At 47.3% G+C, this 12,493-nt stretch overlaps 1 protein-coding gene and 1 pseudogene across 1 annotated transcript in view; one reads left to right on the top strand and one right to left on the bottom strand.

Annotated features, from left to right (window-relative positions):
• Positions 1–12,493, bottom strand: part of LOC144124420 (uncharacterized) — a 662,500-nt gene that overhangs the window by 351,834 nt on the left and 298,173 nt on the right. The gene's annotated exons all lie outside the window — the stretch shown is intronic.
• LOC144122990 (uncharacterized) lies at positions 314–2,338 on the top strand (annotated as a pseudogene).

Genomic DNA, 12,493 nt, shown 5'->3' with positions numbered 1-12,493 from the left:
TGTTGCAGTTTAACACGAGGCGTGATCTGCTGCGGCAAAAGCATAATGCTGTCGTGCACAGGCCAGCCAAGATTAGCTTTTTTATTGTATTTGTAAAGACGAAGATGTGACAACGAGGTAGCGGCAGTGCTATCGCTGAGCGCGTGCTGCTGCCGGGCTCTAGAATAACCGCGGACGCCTAGAAGGCCTCGTTCTGCGCCTGGTTCTGCCTCCCTGGTTCTGGTGGTGCCTCAGCTATTAAACCCCCTTTCAAGTGGTGGAGGTTGCTCCTGATCCAGTCCTGGAGCTCCGCAGCGGCACTGTAACGTTAGCAATGCCGAATAACGCCCCCCTGGCTCCCCAGCCACCGGCTGCTCCGCTTGTCTGCTCCGGCACACCTCGACAACGGGACCCGGCTGTCTTCAGTGGGCTCGGCGACTCTGACGTCGAGGACTGGCTGGCTTCCTACGAACGGGTCAGCACGCACAACCGCTGGGACGACGCCATGAAACTAAACAACGTCATCTTTTACCTGGCTGATGTCGCCAACCTCTGGTTCCGTAACCACGAAGCCGATATCGCCACATGGTCCACGTTCAAGACGAGTTTCACTTAGGTATTTGGCCGTCCTGGCGTGCGCAAACTTCGCGCCGAACAGCGCATACGCGAACGGGCTCAGCAGCCTGGCGAGATATTTACTAGTTATATTGAGGACGTGGTGGATCTTTGTAAGCGCGTGAACAGCGATATGACCGAGGCTGATAAGATCCAAAATATCATGAAGGGTATCGATGAAGGTGCGTTCCAAATGCTTCTAGCCAAGCAGCCGGCCAACGTGGCCTCCGTCATCAGCTTGTGCCAGAGCTACGAGGAGCTCCGCAAGCAACGCGTCCTCACTCGTCACACCGTACAGCCTGCCGACGTCCTGTCCGCTGATGTCGAGACCGCAGGAGGGCAGCAGCTCAGGCATGACATTCAGAAGTTCATTCGAGAGGAGATCGCACGCCAACTAGCGCTCATCTCTGGAGTTCGGAACCCCCCGCCAGCGCTGTCTCCCACCCTTCAGCAGACGATCCGAGCCCAAGTCGCGGAGGCCCTGCCACCCTTGCCCCAGCAACCTGTGGCTGCCCCTCTTACGTACGCCGCCGTTCTTGCCAGACCACCATCCCATCCCTTGAGCCCTTTTCAAGACGCCACTCAAGCGCCGCCACCTTCGACGCCCCCGCCTGATTTCTCGTATCGGGCTCAGGTGGCACAACCGTCGCCTCGCTTCACGCCGGCAGTCTCGCACTACGGTCGTTTGTGGCGTACTCGCGACAATAGGCCTATTTGCTTTGCCTGCGGCTTCGCCGGCCATGTAGCCCGCTACTGCCGCAGACGTCCTTCTTCGCCTGCTGATGTCCTGCCACCATCTGCGTATGGGTCTTACATAGAGCCGCCCCGCGTGCAAGCGGACCCATTGCCTCCTGCCTCCTCCACCAACCGCCAGGCTGCCACCTCTCATCGTTCCTCTTCTCCGCGGCGCCGTTCCCTATCTCCTATGCGCCGTCGGGCCAGCCCTTCCGCTGCGGAAAACTAATGAGCGCAGTTCCCGAGGCAAGAGCTGCGTCCCCTGGGAACTCTACAAGGCCTCTGCTCTCACCAGCAAACGTTATTGATGTTTTTGTCGAAGGTGTTGCAACCTGTGCTCTCGTGGACACCGGAGCTGCTGTCTCAATTATGGACGCGAAATTTTGTCGAAAACTGAAGAAAGTCATGACGCCATTTTCGGGAGTTTCTCTTCGCACTGCTACCGCCGAACAGGTCGAGCCGCTCGCAACCTGCACCGCGCGAGTCTTTATTCAAGACGTCTTGTACATCATTCAATTCCTGATCCTCTCCTCTTGCTCCCATGACGTAATTCTAGGATGGGACTTTCTTTCTGAGCACTCCGCCGTCGTCGATTGTGTCCGCGCCGAAGTTACTTTCTCTGCCCTGCCCAACGCCTACCCGGCCGCACCGTCTCCTGAATATCCGGCCAAAGTACACCTGTCTCACGATGTCGAGCTCCCGGCAAATTCCTCTGTCCTTGTATCCCTCTCGTGCGCCTCACCACGCAACCAACCTGCTGTATCTGTACTCTTTACCCCCTCGGAGTTATTTCTTCGCCGCAAGAACATGCCGCTACCCTTCGCTGTCCTCACGGTGACCTCCGGAACGACAGCCATGCTCGTCAGCAACCCTCTCTCATCTCCAGTGACCCTGATTCATGGTGAATGCCTTGGGTGCGTCGAACCGGCTGAACTTCTGCAACTTGACGACGACCGAGAAACTGCTCTCCCGCCATCGCTGGACTCTCTTACTCCTGTTCCCCTGTCACCCCCACCGCCCTCTGGCATTCTGTATAGCGCCATCGGTCAAGATCTCACTTCTCCCTACCGTGACCAGCTGTTCCACCTGTTACACCAATTTCTTTCATCGTTTGACGCGTGCCTGTCTCCCCTCGGGCGTTCTTCACATGTCCACCATACCATCGATACCGGCTCCCATCCACCTCTGCGACAGCGCCCATATCGCGTGTCAGCGACAGAGCGTCGAGTCCTCAACGAGCAAGTGGACGACATGCTCGAGCGTGGGATTATACAGCCGTCGCACAGCCCTTGGTCATCCCCGGTGTGCTGGTTCAAAAGAAAGATGGCTCCATAAGATTCTGTGTGGATTATCGCCGCCTAAACACAGTAACTAGGAAAGACGTTTATCCTCTACCACGTATCGATGACGCCCTCGATTGTCTGCAAGGTGCGGAATTCTTTTCGTCCCTGGATCTGCGTTCTGGATACTGGCAAATCCCCATGTCCAAATGCGATCGTGAAAAAACTGCTTTCGTCACGCCCGACGGACTATACGAATTTAACGTCATGCCATTTGGTCTTTGCAATGCCCCCGCAACATTCGAACGCATGATGGATAACGTTTTGCGCGCTGGAAGACGTGTCTTTGCTACCTCGACGACATCGTTGTTTTCTCGGCCGACTTCTCCACACATCTGACTCGTCTGCCCCAAGTGTTGACCTGCCTCACCGCCGCCGGCCTGCAACTAAATTTGAAGAAATGCCACTTCGGCGCTCGCCAACTGACCGTACTCGGCCATGTCGTATCCAAACCGGGCATCCTTCCGGATCCGGCAATGCTTCGCGCTGTTGCCGACTTTCCAAAGCCCTCTACTCTCAAAGAACTGCGGAGTTTCATTGGCCTCTGTTCCTACTTTCGGCGCTTCATCCGAAATTTCGCTACAATCATTTCGCCTTTGACGCGGCTTCAAGCCCAGAACTCCTTGTCGTCATGGTCCTCTGAGTGCGATGAAGCTTTTGTTACCCTACGTCGACTCCTTACTTCACCTCCCATCCTTCGCCATTACGACCCTAACGTCCCGACAGAAGTACACACGGATGCTAGCGGCGTGGGCATTGGTGCTGTGCTCGCCCAGCGAATACCTGGATTTCCAGAATACGTTGTCGCCTATTCGAGCCGCACGCTGTCCAAGGCCGAGATCAATTACTCGGTCAGAAAAAGAATGCTTGACCATTTTGTGGGCGATAACCAAATTCCGACCATACCTCTACGGCCACCCCTTCGACGTGGTCACCGATCATCACGCTTTGTGCTGGCTGTCATCGTTGAAGGATCCATCGGGTCGCCTTGGCCGCTGGGCTCTGCGCCTCCAGGAGTACGACATTCGAGTCGTCTACCGCTCTGGCCGTAAGCACTCTGACGCTGACGCCCTCTCCCGGTCTCCGCTGCCTTCCGACACTGCGACCATCTCGACCATTGACCCCGAGCTGTCCTCGTTGCACCCGGAAAACATTCTTGTGGAACAGCGCAAGGACCCCTGGATTACATCTCTCGTGCACCATCTGTCTGGGCCCCCTACGGCAGCTGCCTCTCGCTCACTTCGGCGACAAGCCCGCCACTTCACACTGCATTACGGTCTCCTCTATCGTCGCAATTACATGCCCGACGGTCGAAAATGGCTCCTCGTCATCCCTCGCCAACTACGAGCTGAAGTCTGCGCCTCTGTCCATGCCGACCCCCAGACTGCTCATGCTGGTGTTTTGAAAACCTACACTCGACTTCGGCACCGGTACTACTGGCGTGGAATGTACCGCTTTTTACGCAAGTACATTCACTCATGCATTGCGTGCCAACGCCGCAAGTCTCCGTCAAAGCGCCTTTCTGGCCCATCGCAGCCATTACCTTGCCCTGCCCGTCTTTTTGATCGCGTCGGCATCGACCTTTACGGGCCCCTGCCCTCTACCCCTTCAGGTCACCGTTGGGTTATAGTCGCCATAGACCATCTCACGCGCTATGCTGAAACGGCGGCTCTTCCGGCGGCTACAGCGCGAGACGTGGCCTTCTTCATTCTCCGCCAGCTCATTCCCCGCCACGGCGCCCCTCGTGAGCTTCTGAGCGACCGCGGCCGTGTGTTTTTATCCGAGGTTGTCCAGGCGCTTCTGCAAGAGTGCCGCATCGTTCACAGAACCTGCATAGCGTACCATCCTCAGACCAACGGCCTCACCGAACGGTTTAACCGGATACTCGGTGACATGCTCACCATGTATATCAGTCCCGACCATTCCAACTGGGACCTCGTTCTTCCGTTCGTCACCTACGCATATAATACCGCCGTCCAGTCCACCACAGGCTATTCTCCGTTCTTTCTTCTTTACGGCCGCGAACCTACAAGCATGCTTGACACCATTCTTCCCTACCATCTTGATGCATCTGACTGCGCAACTGCTTCTGAAATTGCCAAGTATGCCGAGGAATGCCGCCAGCTCGCCCGTTCCCTCACGTCCGCTGACCAGAATCGACAAAAAGAGCGTCGGGGTTCCGGTAGTCAAACTCACGTACCCTTTCCCCCGGCTCACTTGTTTGGCTCTGGATCCCTGCTGGCTCTCCTGGCCTGCCGTCCAAATTCCAAGCCAAATATCAAGGTCCCTACCGTGTTCTTTCTCAACCTTCACCTGTGAACTATGTCGTCGAACCACTGACACCCACCTCTGACCTTCGCCGTTGTGGCCGTGAAACGGTGCATGTCAGTCGCCTCAGGCCTTACCATGACCCCTTGATCTGCACTACGCCTTGAGTCGCCAGGATGGCTCCTTTCATCCCCGGGGGCCATTGTAAAGACGAAGATGTGACAACGAGGTAGCGGCAGTGCTATCGCTGAGCGCGTGCTGCTGCCGGGCTCTAGAATAACCGCGGACGCCTAGAAGGCCTCATTCTGCGCCTGGTTCTGCCTCCCTGGTTCTGGTGGTGCCTGAGCTATTAAACCCCCTTTCATATTTCATTTATTCGTTTGAAGCGAACTCGCACATATTGCAAGACCTTGCTCACTTCCGCATTAATCGCAAATGCATCGCAAGATCTTGCCCGGAGCTTCCCTATGAGAATAGCACTTTTGCACTCATTATCCTTGCTAAGCCTGAGCGCTGTGGTTTCCGCGGTCATGCATTATCGCTCGTGCAATCATACGTCCTCATTACAAACAGGCAGTAACTATAAATGGCTTCCTATCAGATATGCAATCTGAATGCTATGGTGTTTCACAGGGGAGCATTTTAGGTCCTTTTACTAAGAAAAGAAGCGCCAACAGAGAGAATACGTAAGAGAAGTGACACGGACAAGCGCTTGTCCGTGCGACTTCTTACGTCTTGTCTTTGTTGGCGCTTCTTTTATTAGTAACATGCACCAACTAGCCCAGCAAAAGGTCCTACTTAGGTCCTTTTCTTTTTCACGTCTACATCAACATTGTGCATGCTACTCCCCACGACTTATTTATCATCTACGCTGAAGACACTTGCCGGACAGAATATAGGTGATTTGAGAAATGCCTCAGAGAATGCGGGCGCAAACACAAAAGTGAAATAATAGGAACGCGTTATGGAATAATACAGGCAAGACAATAGCTGTTTTCAGAGGTAAAAACAACTATCTGACCGAGAATATAATTCTTCAGAATATTCCCTAAGAAATCGTACACTCATTTAGATCATTAGGTGTAATATTTTATGACAAAAATGCCAGGGTGGTCATGTTAGCTTCCTAGAGGCCAAATCCTCACATATTACAGGTCTTCTTTATAGGTACCATAAGGTTCCTACGGCATGTAATGCTAATGGTATATCTTCCAAGCTCGTCTCGGGCATTGCCATTTAATCTGGGGTTACGGCAGATCTGCAGAAAGGACATGTATTAAAGAAAACAATGTTAAGAATCCTCGTTCCGCAAAGAAGGAATGGAAGAAACTAGTAGAGCGGAAGCCCATTAGAGAGAGGCTGGACGGAAAGTAGAGGAATCAGGATATCGCTACAGACCAGATATTAGGGTTTAACTAAGGCGACGACCTTGATGTTCAAGCACTACATAACCGCACAGCTAACATTACGGAATGTGCAGTAGAAGTAGGCGGTAGGTTGGTCCGACAGGGCACCGGCAACCATATTCAGGAGACTAAATATCTTATCAAGAAACTTCAAAGCATGAAGGCGTCTAATCCAACAGCCAGAGCTGAACTGGCAGAGCTATCAAGAGCAATCTAGCCAACTTAGGGAAGTTTAATGTGCAGCAATCGAACATTCTCTAAAGAAAGGAGGTAGCCTAAATGTAGTGAATAGGAGATCAGGTGTAAGTAAAAACCAAATATATGAGTTAAGGGATAAGGAGTGAGTTAATGTAGCCAAGCAGTTCTACACAGATCGAATGTAACCAAACAAACAGTAGCCAGTGTAATAAGAACGTTAATGAGAGAGGAGGTAGCGCTTAGAACTGGGACATCCAGCCATTAACAAAGGATAATTTATGAGGGTTTAACGTCGCAAGGCGACTCAGGCTATGACGGACGCCTTTTAAAGAAAGAGGGAGTAGAGAAAGCTTTAGGAGCAATGCAAAGGGGGAAAGCAGCTGGTGAGGATAGGTAGCAGCAGGTCTGTTCAACAATGAAGGGTAGATTTTTCTGCAAAAAATTGTCCTGTATACAGAATGCCTCTGACGTGGAGCGTACCGAAAGCTTAGAAGAATATAATCTTAATCCATGAGAAAGGAGACTTCAACGACCTAAATATTTACACAGTAATCAGCCTACTGTTGGGTCCCTATAAGGTAATCGCTAATAGAGTCAGGACAACATTACACTTCAACCAACCAAATGATCATGCAGGCTTCCGTAAAGGGTACCCGACAAAAGACCGTATTTACACCATTAGTAAGGTGATAGATAAATGAGCCGAGTATAACCGACTATATAGAGTCTTTATAAATTAAGGGAATTGATTTGATTCAGTCGTTACTGCAGGAGTCATGGAGACATTGCGGAACCAGTTTGTAGAAGAGCCTGATGTAAAAATACTGGAAAATATCTATAGCGGGTGCTCATCTACCATAGGCGTGCATAATATCAGAAATTAAATTCCAATAGGGAAGGATGTCAGGCAGAGCGACACGATCTCGCCGATGCTATTCACCGCCAGTTTACAGGAGGTATTCCGAGGCCACGATTTCCAGGTGTTGTGTATGAGATTGACTGCGCCGATTGCTCATCAATATATATCGGTGAAACAAAGGGCTTCAGGAGACGCCTGGGAGAGCACCAGAACTACGTCCGAAAGCAGAAAGCAGCATCTAACGCCATCGCCGAGCATGTGCAAGAATCCGGCCACGAGATTAACTGCGATCAAGTTAAGATATTGACAACAGGAAAGAACACATCATCACGGCAGAATCTTGAATCCCTTATCATACAGACATTGTCTAACACATTAAACAGGAACGACGGAACTCTACATCCTATCCATGCCAAATCATTAAAAACGCTACTGGGTGCTACAAAAGAACGGATCCGTGCGCCGATTGTTTCACAGTGAACAAGAAGCCGTAGTGCTCCCGAAACGTCTTTTCATCTTTTGACTTTGGCCAGTGACCAGCAATCTGCGTCACCATGATACCTGACCAGACGGTATGCCGTCAAACCCTCGACTACTGTGAGTTTTGTCTGCTGAATTTTATTCCAGACAAAAAAAAAGCCGTGAAATAAGAATACGTGGATTAATCGTAACATTATTCATCTGAAACGTAAATTGAAGCGCCTGAAGGGCTTAAAACGGGCAAAAATTGATCTTTTAGCAGAACTGGCCGCTGAACATTCTTGGAATATTATCATTTCCAGGAAACGGTACTTCACAGAGTGTCCCCCGGAATTCATAAAAAGGTATACTGCTAAGTTTTGCAATCATATCAGAGAGTCTCATAAGCCGATTGAAGAAATAGTCAAGAATGGATGCGTCGTTACGTGCCAAATGCGCATTGCCACAGCTTTTAATAATTATTTCACCTCTATATTCCCAACTGCAGAAAATGAAAATATTGACGGTTTTGTTCGTGATTCCTTTGAAGCTTTAGACATTGTATCTGGTGAAGGTGTCATTTAAGTTCTACTCCAATTACATGCGAAGTGTTCTCCCGGCCGAGATGGCATCCCTAATGCATTTTTGCGGCGCTATGCTGAATCATTGTCTCGTTTTTTGTCCACAATGTTACTTGATTCCTTATCTTCTTGTTTCTTGCCGCCTGATTAACTCACAGGAAAGGTTATTCCTGTTTATAAAGATGATGATCGACTCTGTGTAAACTACCGCCCGATCTCATCTACGAGATCCTGTTGTAAGATTATAGAACATATTATTGCAAATCATACACTTGCAATATTAAACAGTAATTGTGCCTTAAACCCTGCTCAGCACGGCTTTAGGAAGGGATTCTCTACCACTACCCTACTGATAATAGCCATTCATAATTTCAGTGCAGCTTTAGACAAGTCAGGCCAAATTGATGTTCTATTTCTAGATTTCGCCAAAGCCATTGAAGAAAGGTGCCATATAGCAAGCTTCTTTGAAAACTGAAGCTGATTGGTGTACCACCTCCGCTCATTGCTTGGATTGCAGCTTATCTAGAACAGAGAACGCAGTTTGTGGAGATTGGCGATAGTTGTTCTTCCCCACTCCCTGTAACCTCTGGGGTCCCTCAGGGAAGTGTGCTTGGTCCCCTACTTTTTTAATTTATGTAAAAAATTTTGTTCCCGGTATTAATCCAGCTGTTAAGATTGTTCTGTTTGCCGATGATTGCATGATATATACTCCGGTATCTTCCGTTTCTGACCAGGAACATTTAGATAACGCTCTGCTTAGTGTCGTTTCCTGGAGTGTAAAATGGAGCATGGGAATAAATGCTCAGAAGAGTGTGCTCCTGCGAATAACAAGGAAGAAAAATTCGTTTTTCTTCAACTATTGCTTTAATGGCGTTTCAGTTCAAGAAGTGTAAAGGTATAAGTATCTTGGTGTTGTAGTAAACTCGCAATTAAATGGAATGACCATATAGACCACATTAAATCCTCAGCTTTACTTAAACTTGGTTTTCTTCGCCATAAGCTTAGGGGCGCACCTAGGAGCTGCAATTTATTAGCCTACAATACGCTTATAAGAGCAAAAATCGAATATGCCGCTATCTTTTTGGACCACCATGCAAAAAAAAAGACATAAGAGAATGAGAAAAACTACAGAGACGTGCAGTACGTTTTACATTTAATAGGTACAATAGGACTGATTCCCCACTTCGTTAATGGCAGCAAATTATATTAAACCACTCCACGTGAGACGCAAGAGAGCCCGACTATTCTTCCTTCACCAACTAATTCATAGAAAACTAGGCATTTCTCCAATCCCCCAAGCGTAGTTTTCAGAAATGCGTAGAACACGTCGTCATCATAATCACACATTAGCATCATACTTCGCGCATACTAACGCTTTTAAATTGTCTTTTTTTTTCCGCGAACGATTGACGAATAGAACGCCCTGCCTCTACGAGTAATACCGGTTGTTGATTTTTACAAGGCACTCTGTGAGCTATTTTATATATATATACTACATTAGACAATTTTATTCTGTGTTTTACGATGTAGCTGCTCTTGTATTGAGTGAATGTATTTTTTCTGCCCTCCCTGCCTGGACTCAAATGAGGGTCTGCAATATAATGGAAGTAAATAAATAAATCCTGACGGTAGCTAACCATAGGGATAAAATGATAGTTATGCAGGATTGCACTAAACTGAAGGATACGGATTACAGTATCAGTCAGGATTTCTCTATAAGAGTACAGGAAATAAGTAAAAAACTATGGCGCTCGGCAAGTGAGGAAATGAAGGAAGGAAAAAAAGGTAAAGCTCATTTTTCATAAATTGAAGGTCAACAACACGCTGTACAGCTGGAATGAAGAGCGTGAGGAAAAGTGCAAGCTGGGAAGTGATTCAGGGAAAAATGATAATTGACGTGTGCAGGGTCAACATGCTGGCTTCAAAATTATCACTGTAAATGCGAGAAGCGTATTAAATAAAGTGCACTCGCTTGAAGCTTTAGTTATTGATCATGAACCTGACATTGCCGTAGTTACGGAAACTTGGTGGCACAAAAATGTACCCGATAGTGATATCACATTACACGCTCGTTAGGAGGGATCGAGATGGAAGAGGCGGAGGCGTGGTTCGTCTGGTCAAGAGTAACATCGCTTTTTCCGCTTTGGAAGTACCAGGTGATATTGAGGCTGTATACATTAAAACAAAACTGAATAATCGCACTCTATTCATTGGTGGCGTATACAGGGCTCCGAGCTCTCCTGTAGAACATATCTTGCAACTAAGAGAATTCATAGAAACGTATATGAAAGAGCAAGAGAGCTTACTATTAATAGGTGATTTTCTTCTCGCAGCTATTGATTGAGATTCGTACGTGGCCGGAGACAGATGTTTGTTCTTCTGAGGTGTTTTTAGATTTTGTATTTTTGTACAATTTAACTCAGCTTGTTAACGAATTTACGATGGTATGTGCATCCAGGTCATCAGTACTTAATTTTATTTTAATCTTATTTTAATGTATGTGAACGCATGCCTTGTTCATGAAGGGTTATGCGATCATAAAATATTTTGTCCTTGAACATGTCCTGGTTCTACATGCACCAGGAATCAAGCATCCAATATCTGGTCTTTCAATCTGCTGGGGATGTTAGTGTTTGGGATTACCTTGAAAGCTGTGTTTGATATCTTCATATCTATTTATGAATCAAATGGTGGCACTGATGACCTATGGGACGTTTTTCCAAGATTACAATGCATTGTATTAGGCAATTTATTCCGAAGAGCGTCAAAAAGTGAAGAGGAAAAAAGACCAATGGCTTACAAGGGAAATACTTCATGTCAAACGGAGGATTGAAAGGAAACGGAAAGCTTGTTCTCGAGACCCGAGCGCCCAGAACAGGACTTTACTTCATAACATGAGGCTAGATTTAAATCCTCTTGTGAAGGAATCCAAGGAGAGATTCTTTAATGTAATACTTCAAGATTTTCTTTGGGAATCACCTAGCCAATTTTTTTGAGATATGTAAACCCCACAATGAAACAGCACAAAGCTGAGGATGAACGAAGTACTCAAGTACGTGCTGAAAATTTCAATCCGTTTTTTCCCCCGCGTACACCAACGTTGATGGCACACTTCCATACTTTTATGACTCTGTGACCGCCCTCCAGTGCCTGACCTTCTGATGTACGAAGGAGTCCTGAACCTTCTGCGCATTAACACAAAGAAATCCACCGGAATGAGTTTCTATATAGGTATGCTCAGTGGGTGGCTAACTATCTTGCTGTAATCTTTTCAATCTACGCTTACCCAAGAAACATTTCCTGCAGCCTGGAAACAAGGCAAAAAAATTTCGGTTCACAAAAGTGGGAGCACATCAGACGTAGGTAACTACAGGCCCATTTCACTTAGGTGTACCTGCTCCGAACAGCAGTGAGCACATAGTCTGCAATCATCTCTCAAATTATCTGGAAACTTACAATTTATTATCACAAGTGCAACATGGTTTTCCTAAAAGGTTGTCTACATTAACTCAGCTTATTCGTCAGTTCATGAGCTTTCACAAACAATAAATAGCCGAGAACAGATTGATATAACTTTTTTAGACTTCGCCAAAGCGTTTGCTAAAGTATGACATCCTAAACTACTGCTAAAAAATGAATATAATATTTTGAAGTCCTAATTAAAAAAAATGGCTTACAGCCTGCCTTCAGTCTCGTGAGCAGTATGTTGAAATAAATAAAATTAAATCAAGGTCTAAACCTGTTTTATGTGGAGTACCTCAAGACAGTGTTATAGAGCCTCGGTTATTTCTTATTTTTATTAATTATTTGCCTTCTGAAATAACCGTTCTCATAATAATGTTCTCAGACGACTGCCTCATATATAATAGGGTTGAATATTTAAGTGACCAGATAGACCTTAAAAACAATTTACACAAAATTCCAAACTGGTGCAATGAATGGAAAATATCACTTAACCCAGTCACATCAGTCTGTATGACTATAATAAGGAAGAAGGTGTCCCTGAGCTATAATTACAGCATCGGTCCACACGAACTAAAATGCATTACAGAA

The sequence above is a fragment of the Amblyomma americanum genome, chromosome 3 (assembly GCF_052857255.1).
Source record: "Amblyomma americanum isolate KBUSLIRL-KWMA chromosome 3, ASM5285725v1, whole genome shotgun sequence".
Lineage (NCBI taxonomy): Eukaryota > Metazoa > Arthropoda > Arachnida > Ixodida > Ixodidae > Amblyomma > Amblyomma americanum.
The sequence above is the reverse complement of the archived record's forward strand: the minus strand, read 5'-3'. Positions and strand labels throughout refer to the sequence as shown.